This window comes from Crocuta crocuta, unplaced genomic scaffold (assembly GCF_008692635.1).
Source record: "Crocuta crocuta isolate KB4526 unplaced genomic scaffold, BGI_CrCroc_1.0 scaffold126, whole genome shotgun sequence".
NCBI classification, from domain to species: Eukaryota; Metazoa; Chordata; class Mammalia; order Carnivora; family Hyaenidae; genus Crocuta; species Crocuta crocuta.
In genome coordinates, this window is record NW_027531000.1 from 8,413,557 (window position 1) to 8,424,674 (window position 11,118).

Consider the following 11,118-nt stretch of genomic DNA (forward strand, 5'->3'; position numbering starts at 1 on the left):
GAATAGCCAAAGTAATACTGAAAAATAAAACCAAAACGGGAGGTATCACCATCCCAGACTTTAGCCTCTACTACAAAGCTGTCATCATCAAGACAGTATGGTATTGGCACAAAAACAGACACATAGACCTATGGTAAATATAACATTAAAATTTCTACATAATTTTAATTATGTAGAATTACATAATTCTGCTACATAATTTCCATTTGTGGTTGAGAATATTGGTGAAAATCTAAGTGTGATACACTGCAAGATCCATGCATATCTCAGAATTTTAAACTCTGATGTATTCTTTTTCTTTTTTTTTTTACCTCAAAGTCATTTTTTTTCCCATTGAAGTTTTTAGAATAGGCTTTATTTTTTAGAGAAGCTTTAGGTTCATAGCGAAATTGGGTGGAAAATGCAGAATTCCCATCTATCCTCTGCTCCCACATGCGATAACCTCTTCCACTACTGACCGCCTGCGGCAGAGTGGTATGTACGTGTTACGGTGCATGGGCCTGCGCTGCTTTATCATTATTATCAAAGTCTCTAGTATACATTACAGTTCACTCTTTTTTTTATCTTTCCAGTTTTTATTTCAGTTATTTCAGTTTATTTTAGCTAGTTTATATATAGTGTAATATTCATTTCAGGAATAGAATTTAGTGAATATCACTTACATATAACACCCAGTGTTCATCCCAGCAAGTGCCCTCCTTAATGCCCATCCCCCATTTAGCCCATCCCCCACCCGCCTCCCCTCTAGCAACCCTCAGTTTGTTCTCTATTGTTAAGAGTCTGTCTTATAGTTTGCCTCCCTCTCTTTTTTTTTCCCTTTCCCCTATGTTTTACTGTTTTGTTTCTTAAATTCCACACATGAGGGAAATCATATGGTATTTGTCTTTTCTCTGACTGACTTATTTCACCCAGCACAATAGTCTCCATCCACGTGTTTGCAAATGACAAGATTTTGTTCTTTTTTTTATGCCCAAGTAATATTATACACACACACACACACACACACACCACAAATTCTTTATCCATTTATCACTTGGTGGACATATGGACTATTTCCATAACTTGGCTGTTGTAGATAAGGCTGCTATAAACATCAGAGTGTATGTGTCCTTTGGAATATGAATTTTTGTGTCTTTTGGGTAAATACTTAGTAGTACAGTTGCTGGGTTGTAGGGTAGTTATGTTTTTAACTTTCTGAGGAATTGTTTTCCAGAGTAGCTGCACAAATTTGCATTCCCACTAACGGTATAAGAAGGTTCCCTTTTCTCTGCATTCTCGCCAACATCCATTGTTTCCTGTGTTGTTAACTTTAGCCATTCTGACAGGTACAAAGTGGTATCTCATTGTACTTTTGATTTGTATTTCCCTGATGATGAATGATGTTGAGCATGTATCTGTTGGATGTTTGAATATCTTCTTTGGAAAAATGTGTATTCATGTCTTCTGCCCATGTCTTAACAGGATTATTTGTTTGGGTGGGGGTGTTGAGTTAAATGCATTCTTTGTAGATTTTGAATACCAACCCTTTATCAGATATGTCATTTGCAAATATTTTCTCTTATTCTAATGGTTGCCTTTTAGTTTTGTTGATTGTTTCCCTTGCAGTGCAGAAGCCTTTTATCTTGATGAGGTCCCAGTAGTTCATTTTTGCTTTTGTTTTCCTTCCCTCTGTAGATGTCTAGCAAGAAGTTGCTACAGCCAATGTCAAAGAGGTTGTTGCCTGTGTTCCCAAGGATTTTGATGGTTGTGTGATGTATTTTATGGCATGTCACATATACCAGAAATTGGAGAACAATGAAAATTTAGGTAACTGAGCATTTTCTCTTTAATTGGCATAACTTTATTTTTTAACTTATATTATTTTTTAATTGTCATAATTTAAAGTCTTATCCTCTTGGATGAAATTTTATTATATTCTTTTGTGGCTTAAGAAACAGGACACATTCAACTTTAAGTGAAAGGACCCCCAAATAGGTTCATCTTTATAAACATTGATTCCTTAATGGCAGTTGTATTTAAAAAAACAGTTTTTTGGATGGAGCTTTTTGGGGTGAGGTAGTTACATGAAAATACAATTATGATTGGTATTTTCTGCTTAAAAGCTGTCTCTTTCACCTACTTTCTTTTCAAGTATTTTTTCTCAGCCTTTCTACATCTCTACTGTCCATGACTTATAGCTATCTTTTTTACATCCATTGTTTTCTTTACAGTTTGTCCATTGTTTTTTCTTTCCTCCATTTTTCTTTCTTTTATGTTGTCACTTTTTTTCAGATTCTTTTTGGCTTTTATGCTCTTCAAATTTGGCTGTTAGTTATTATTAGACAACAAGAGCAAGTCTTTGCTTGGATTAACATTTCTTCTTTAGTTCTTTTGGTCTGTATTTATTAGTAGACTTTTCTGTTCTTTCTCTTATTGGAACCATTTCAGAACATTGGCCATGCCTGGCTCTCCAAGTGCTGAATATACACAGTGTTCCTATAATCAAAATGAGAGCCTTTGGATACCAATTTTATTAGCTTACCAAAACACAAATTCTGTATGCCAATTTATGTAACATGGCATTTGTATACATAACAATATTTTATGAAGGACACTATGTGCTGTTGCCAGAGTTTGCATCTGATCTAATGTCTGTGACTGCTGTACCAACAATATGGCTAATGAGTAGATTTAAGCAAACCAAATCTGACTGTTACCTGAAAAGACAGTGTTTAGTCATTACAGATTATAATTTACATGACTGCATGAGATAAAAATAGCATTGAAGTCTCTTTCTTGAAAATTTAACATGTCTGTGTAATTGACACATCTATGTACTATCTCATTTTACTTGCATGAGGTCACCAAAGTAACCATTAGTTTCTGATATGATAAGAACCTAAGTTACATGATGACTTATGCTCTGGCCAAATAATGTAACCAGGCTTAGGCATCTTCTATGTAATCATTCTCTATTGTATAATTGCTAATATGTGGCTTTGTTCCTCATTATGTATATTTCTCAGTTAAAACATATTTTTTGAAATTTTCAGCTCTATTTCTACATGTGAAGATATGTAAAAGAATTTTGTGAATCAAGCCTATGTCTCTCTTCTGCTATGACTTTATAGCCTCTACTCAGTTCCAAAGCAGTTATATTTACAAAGCAAGAGATAATATAATGAAATACGTGGGCTCTTTCAAATGAATAGTGTGATGTAAAATCTAAGAGGTTTCCCTGGAGTTACACTAACTTAGTTCAAGCCTCTGTTGGGCAAGTCAGATTTTTAATTCCTGAGCTTCATTTTCTTCATCTGTAAAATGGGAGGGATTGGGAGATACTAAGGGTACTTAGGTTACAGGACTGCCACACTCATTGTAGGATCAAATACTTAAATATACCTGGCCTATGGTAAACACTTGAGAATGTTAGATCTTATAAATATATTTTCAGAGTAACTACATTACATTTAGAGATGAGAAGTAGGAACCAAGAAGAATTTACAGACGTATCTACTGAAGAAGCCATGATTACATATGAAAGTCACAAGTAAAAGGATAAAATGAGCTTTACTTTTACAGGTTTACCCCGGTATCTGAAAGCAGAGTATTCCTATGCAATTTTCTGTAAGCTGAAATGGTATTAAAGCAAAGAAGCAAATTACCATTGATTGATATGGAAAAAAAAAAAATGAAGTATTCCCAGACCCAAAAAATAACCTCTTAGGCTTTTTTGATGACTTAGGACAGATGCATATAATAAAACAAGATTCAGCACACATGCTCCAGACAGAATTCAGTGTAGTGCCTAGGGAAGGGTCTTAAACCAGGCCACTCCTGCGGCTCACAGTATGCGCTCTATAACAGGGTCACTGCGAAAACAAATGCCAAATGCGATTTTCATTTTCTTCTTTTTTTATAAAAGCAAAACTTCCCTTCAGATTTCTATCAGTGAGCAAAAACAGATACTGATGTAAGTCTTTCATAAAAGTAAAATGATATAATGCAGACTTTGGGTAATCAGAGGTACTTGATACATATTTTGTCGAATAATCCATGTTTTACAGTGTGTAATCTAACTTAGCACCACGTGGAAAAGCCTTCAGAAGGTAGCCAGGAGCTTCCAGTTTTGCTTCTCTGAATATTGACACTGTGCTAGAGAGAAAACAGGAAATGGTATAGAGTGGGTTTGATTTTTTTACTATCTGGAAGCTTACTGTCTAAAATGAGTTTGCAGAACACAAGTTGATCTTCTAGAGTGTATGATACATAAAACATGATTCAGTTATAGATAAGCGATGATGCCTATTACATATGACGACTACAAATGACCCACTTTAATTTTAACACAATATTTTAAAAAATCTGTTATAAGCCTTGTGTGATGCCTAATATGAAAGATATTTTGGAAATATTGGAAGTATTTTTCATGCTTAAAAGTAATAAAAATTATAATGTCTGCTATTATTTCTATGCACAAAGGTGAAAAGCAATATAGGCTTTGAGACATAATTTTCAAGAAATGTCTGTTTTACTAATAATTCATTTGTCAAATATAGATATAGCAGATGCTTTTGACATGCTTCAACCTTTTCTCCTTATCAAAGTAAGTTGAAGTGTTTTGTGAGTTTGCATTGTGTGGTATTTAATAATAATTCTTTTTGTAGTAATGCATTATTCTGTTACAATGGGATAATGAGCCATTTAATCAATGGGAGACTAAAACATATGTACATATTCATGTCTCAATTAGTTATCCAAAAATATATTGAGGGATCCTAGAAATTATGGGGAATGCTGAAAAGGGTATTAAATATTTCCAAGAGTTTACAGTAGAAATCGTGGGAGAGTGGTAATGCGTATGTCACAAGCAAAAAAGTAATTAAATGTACCTCATAGACTATAAAAGCTATTTCTCAAAAACTCTAAAATAGTAGATAAAGCTCTAGTGCTGCCAATATTTCATGCACATCCCCCTCTTTACAGTGCAGTGCGGTATTACCAGAGCTGTAGAGACTGGCTTAGTATTTGAAATTTCTTGCTGTATCAGCCAGGCCTTGCCATGCCATTGTAGCTCATGATGATTATCATCCCTACCTGCATAGACATTGGTTTAACAATGAGTTTATCAACATCATATTTTGGAAGGCTTCATGAAATAATACTTTATTTCTCTTATTCTATACAATTTCTGCATAAAGTTGTAATTTTGTTAAAGATGAGTGCAAAGTAGCGTCTAGTACACAGTCGCCCCTATAAAATGGAATGGAGAATCAGCAGTCATTAGTGGGTTATTTTCTATTGCAAAATGCTAAGGATATGCATAGGGCCACCATGTTTGGTTGTGTAAATTGTATACTGCACGATTCTAAGTGTCACCATCTGCATTATCACCTATGCAGAATGTTGTGCACAGGAAAACTTCCACTACCATAAGTTGTAGCCCTGTCCCAGTAACTATTATTTTCTTACTCACCTGGGAACTTTTTTTTTTTTCATTTTAAGTGTGTAATAACAGAGAGAGATTCCCCAGACCATGCAGATTCAGTAAAAAATAAATGGGTAGGCTTTTCAAAATAGGAATGACCAAGTCAGTGTAAGTGATGGTGATGATGTATGCATATTATCAATTGCTTAGTATCCCTTTTGGATCATATGACAAAATTCTGACAAAGTTTTGATGAGGTAAAAAAATATATTTTCACTTTTCATTGTTTATTCTGTATTAGCTGGTTTTGAGAACTGACTTGGTGAAAAGAACCTTAGGTTTTTATGTGTCTGAGTTAGTGAAGCTGTAAGCAAATCTCCCTGCCCAAACTGTAACAATTAAATAATAGCTTAATTCTTCTATCTCCTCCTGAGTCTTTACCAACCACCCTCAAACAGACTCAATAAGAATTAAGAATATTTCTAATGATTGGAGACAAATCATATTTTATTTGTGCATTTTGGGAAAATGCATATAAGTTTATGGTGTATGGTATATTTGGGTACTGCTTCATGGGCAGAAGTAGTGTGAACAGAGAAAGGAGTGTTCAGGTATGCTAACATATGCTGTATCCAGGTTGAGATGCCATTCTTTTCCCTCACAAAGTTTCTGCATAGAGCAGGGTACACATAGATGGGGCTACTGTCATGGAAAGATGAAGCAGAAGGAAATTTCTGGATTACATACTACTTACTTCTTATCAGTTGAATCATTTAACGGGATTAAAATGGAGAATGTGTTATGGACATTGCTAACTCAGTTCCCCGACCTATAGTGACAGAAAACAAGTGTGCCTGAATAGGACTGGGTATTGGGTATTTGATGCTAAGGGATAGACAGGACTTTATAGGACTTTATAAGGCAGTGGATATGCTATATTTTGAATGCCATGGGAGTTATATGGGTGTATCCTTTTGAAACTCACTAACTGTGTACATATAATAAGTGCATTGCATTGTATGAAATCTATAGTTAATAAAAGTGATTTTGAAATATGAGACGCCTGTACCAAAACGTTCAGGTAGAAAACATTTTTCTGTGTTCAGTAAGGAAAGTATCACATTCTGTGTATTTAAAAGTGAAAGGAAGAGACTTTTGAGAATTGATTTCAAAAGAAGTGAAAATATAACTAAAAATAAAAGTGACAACATCATTTAAAAGTTTTCCAGGTCATTACCTCTGTGGGTGTGGTATTATGTGTGCCTGAAGAAATAATCATCCTATTGCTAAGTAATCTAAAAGTGTATTTGTTTGCTATAAACATTAGAAAGTTCTCTTTCTTAAAAATCATGATTTTTTTTTTTTTTTTTTGCAAATTAGGGTATTCTTTTGAAGTGGTTGAACAATATGTAATACTCCCCCCTTACCATTCCTGGCATCCTAATACCCACTGTTCAACTGGGACTTCACAGTTGGGAGCTCACACTTGTACTTTGGTATCATGTCAGGTATTATTCACTCACTGTACAAAGATTTTGGTATGAATGAATTTATTTACAAAATATATGTATGTGCACACGTACGCGCGCGCGCACACACACACACAGCGACTCAGTCTTCGCTTGAGAATTTTTTAAATATTTCAAACATTACTGAGTAAAACTATGTCGAGATCCAAATTTGGTTGGCCAGTGGAAAGTATATGTCTCCTCCAACGTTTATTCTAGAGGGCTTTCAGTTATTAACATTTTAAAGTTGTTGATTATAAAGGGATGTTCTCGCAAATGTTTTAAAACTTTTAAAATACATATAAATTACCAAAGACACATCCTAAGTTCAGGGACTTTTGACAAATGCCTACCTGTATTCCACAATCCTATCTAGAAACAGAACTTTTCCCAGAAACTCTTGTTTCATCATAGATTAGTTTTGTCTATTCCAGTACTTCAAATAAATAGAATCAAACTGTGTGCTCTGTATCTAGTCTCCCTAGCTTACCAACCAGTTGGTGAGCCTCACACACATTATCAGTAATCATTTCTTTTTCTAATGCTGAATAATGTTCAGTTGCAAGACTGTATTACAATTTGTTTATATTCTCTCCTTTCTCCTCTTGATGGATATTTGGGTTATTTCCAATTTGGGGTTACTATGAGTAAGTCCTTATGGCCATTTCACACAAGTCATTTTTATGCACATTTGCTTTATTTCTTTGGGGTAAATATTAGAAATGAAATTGCTAGAGCCTAGAGTTTGTGTATGGTTAACTTTTTGAGAATCTGCTAGACTTGCTCCCAAAGCAGTGTATCATTATATACTCCCACCAGCAGTGAATGTGAATTCTGGTTAATAGCCAATATTTTAAAACTATTAACTTCAAAAGGATTTTGGTACCCAATATTTTACAAGAATCATAGGTCTAAATGGACAATTTGGGCACTGCCATCAGGGAGTTACTTTTAGCTCTAAGGGGTCATTTTGTAGGGCAAGAGTTAAATGTCAGAAACCAAAGAACAGTTTAAACTTCTGCTAATTGTCAGGTGTATTAAGTTAAAGTCCTTGACTTTTCAGCTGTCCTTGGCAGATTATATAATCATCACATGTGTTTCAGTATTAGCTATATTTTGAAATATTATATAAATTTTTAGTTGTTTAAAACAGAACAGGGGCGCCTGGGTAGCTCAGTTGGTTAAGTGTCCGACTTCGGCTCAGGTCATGATCTCGCAGTTTGTGGGTTCGAGCCCTGCATCGGGCTCTGTGCTGACTGCCAGCTCAGAGCCTGGAGCCTGCTTCAGATTCTATGTGTTCCTTTCTCTCTGACCCTCCCCTGCTCATGCTGTCTCTCTCTCTCTCAGAAATTAAAAAAAAAAAAAAAAAAAAACATTTAAAAAAGTAAAACAACATAATTTCCTGTGCTTTCCTTCTCAAAAGCCTGCACAAGCTACTATCTTAATCCAACACAGAAATCCATAACCCAACACAGAAATAAGCACATACCTTCAATTATGTTCCAAATTTTTGAGTTCTTAACAACTCTGACACTTCTTTATACCTTGTAAAGTCTTCCAGTGAGGGTCTTGAGGTAATATAGACACCAAATTCTCTACTCTTTACTCACTTTAGAATGTGAATAAATAGTTAACAGAGACGGGGACAAATGATGGCCATGAAAACTACATATAGTGATGCAAATAAAGCACTTAATTAATAGGTCATGTGTTGCAGGCATCCATAGTTTCAACTGGACTGTGTCCAAGATGGCTCACGCCGCTGGCTGGAAATCGATGCTACTTGTTAGCTGGGAACACACATGCCTCTCCAGCATGGAGGCCTCAGGGTAATCAGACTGCTTAGTGGCCACAGGCTTCCCCCAGAGTAAGTATTTCTGAAAACTGGGTGAAAAACTGCTCAGCATTTTTGTGAACTAGTGATGGAAGTTACCCATTATCAGTGCTGCCATGTTCTGTTGCCCTTTGTCTATGACATGGCATTCAGAAAATACGTTCTTACCACTACAATAATTGATAACTACAAATTCCTGTGATTCAAATGTAGTTTATTTCTTGTCTTCATGGGGAGTTTGGATATTGAAGGTATTTTAAAATCAATGTATTGTATTGGCTTTGTATCTGCAAATTTCCTGAACTTATTCCATTAGCTGTAATAGTTATTCTCTGAGTTCTTCAGAGTTGTCTATATATGAATACATGTCATTTGAAAATAGATGACTTTACTTCTTTTCCGATATAGATTTGTTTTTTATTGTGTGTAATTTTCCTGGCTGCAGTTTCTATTACAATTTTGAATAGAAGTAAAGAAAAAAGATATCTTTGACTCCTATATTAGTGGGATAGTAGGAAAGCTTTTAGTTTTTGACCCAAGTATGATGTATACTGTGGGTTTTTCACAGTGGCCCTGTATCAGATTGAGGAAGTTCAATTCATAGTTTGCTGAGTGTTTTTATCATGAAAAGGTTTTGGATTTTGTCAGATCTTTTTCTTCATATATTGAGATCATCACGCAGATGTTTTCTTCCATTCTGATTAATATGATGTATTACATTTTTGTTTATCATCCATGTTTTTTAAAATCTCCAATCTGATCTTTATTATTTTTATTCTGACATCTTTGCATTTCAATTGTTTTTTTTTTTTCTTGTACTTTAAGTTGTACAGTTTGGTTTCTGAGTCATTTCTTTTTCTCTCTTTTAATGCTGAAGTATGCAGCTATGTGTTTTTCTCTGAGTTTGGCTTTTGCTGAATCCCATAAATTCTGGTACACTGTGTTTTCCTTTTTATTCAGCTCAAAGTATTTTTGTAATTTCCTTCCTAACTTCTTCTTTGACTCATTTTTTAAAATTTTTTAATGTTTTACTTATTTCTGAGAAAGAGAGAGACAGTGTGAGCAGGGGAGGGTCAGAGAGAGAGGGAGACACAGAATCTGCAACAGGCCCCAGGCTCTGAGCTAGCTGTCAGCACAAAGCCTGTCGCGTGGCTCAAACTCCCAAACCGTGAGATCATGACCTGAGCAGAAGTCGGACGCTTAACTGACTGAGCCACCCAGCCGCCCCTGACTCATTGGTTATTTAAGAGTGTGTTTATGTTTAGATATTTGAGAATTTTCCCAATTTCTTCTAGTATTGTATTTGATTTATTAAATTGTTGCTAAAGAAAAAAACTCTGTATGGCTTCAATCTTTTGAAATTTATTGAAAGTCATTTTGTAGCCCAACCTATAGTTAGTTTATTATGGAGACTGTTTCCTGACCACTTGAGAAAAATGCATAGTCTACTTTTGTTGGGTAGAATGAAATGTAGATGTCTGCTAAGTGTAACTTGTTTATAATGTTGTTCAAGTCATCTTTTTCCTTATTAATCTTTTTCCAAATGTCTTATCCCTTATTTGAAATAGGGTATTGAAATTCCCAACTCTTGTTGAACTGTCTGCTTCTCTCTTCAGTTATATCAATTTTGTTATGTGTATTTTCAGATTCTGCTTCTAGGTATATATATGTTTATAATTATTTTATTGTCTTCATGGACTAATCTTTTTATCATTATATAATGTCATGCTTTGTCTCCCAATAATTTTTATCTTAAAGGCTGTCTTGTTTGATATTAGTACAGTAACTCTGACTTTCTTTTCATTATTGTTGGCCTGGAATATCTCTTTCCATCCATTTACTTCCAACATACTTGTATTTTGAATCTAAAACAAGTTTCTTGTAGACAGCATACAGTTGAACCATGATTTTATATCTTTTCTTTTCACTGATGCTTTTTAATCAGTAATTTTAATCCATGGAAATTTAATGTAATTACTGATAAGGAAAAACTTCTGATATCTTTTTATCTTCTGTATGCCATATATTTTTGTTTCTCACTACTGCCTTTTTTGTATTGAATAGTTACTTAGTAATGTACCATTTTAATGCTGTGATCATTTCTTCTATCACACATTTTTTAGTTATTTTCTTATGAGTTGCTAAAGATTATAATTAACATCTTAATTTGATTTATTTATTTTAACTTTTTTAACATATATTTATTTTTGAGAGACAGAGAGCGAGCAGGGGAGGGACAGAAAGAGGGAGACAGAATCCACAGCAGGCTGTCAGCCTGACACGGAGCTCAAACCCACGAAACATGAGATTATGACCTGAGCTAGAGTCGGCCACTTAGCAGACTGAGCCACCTAGGAGCCCCTAACATC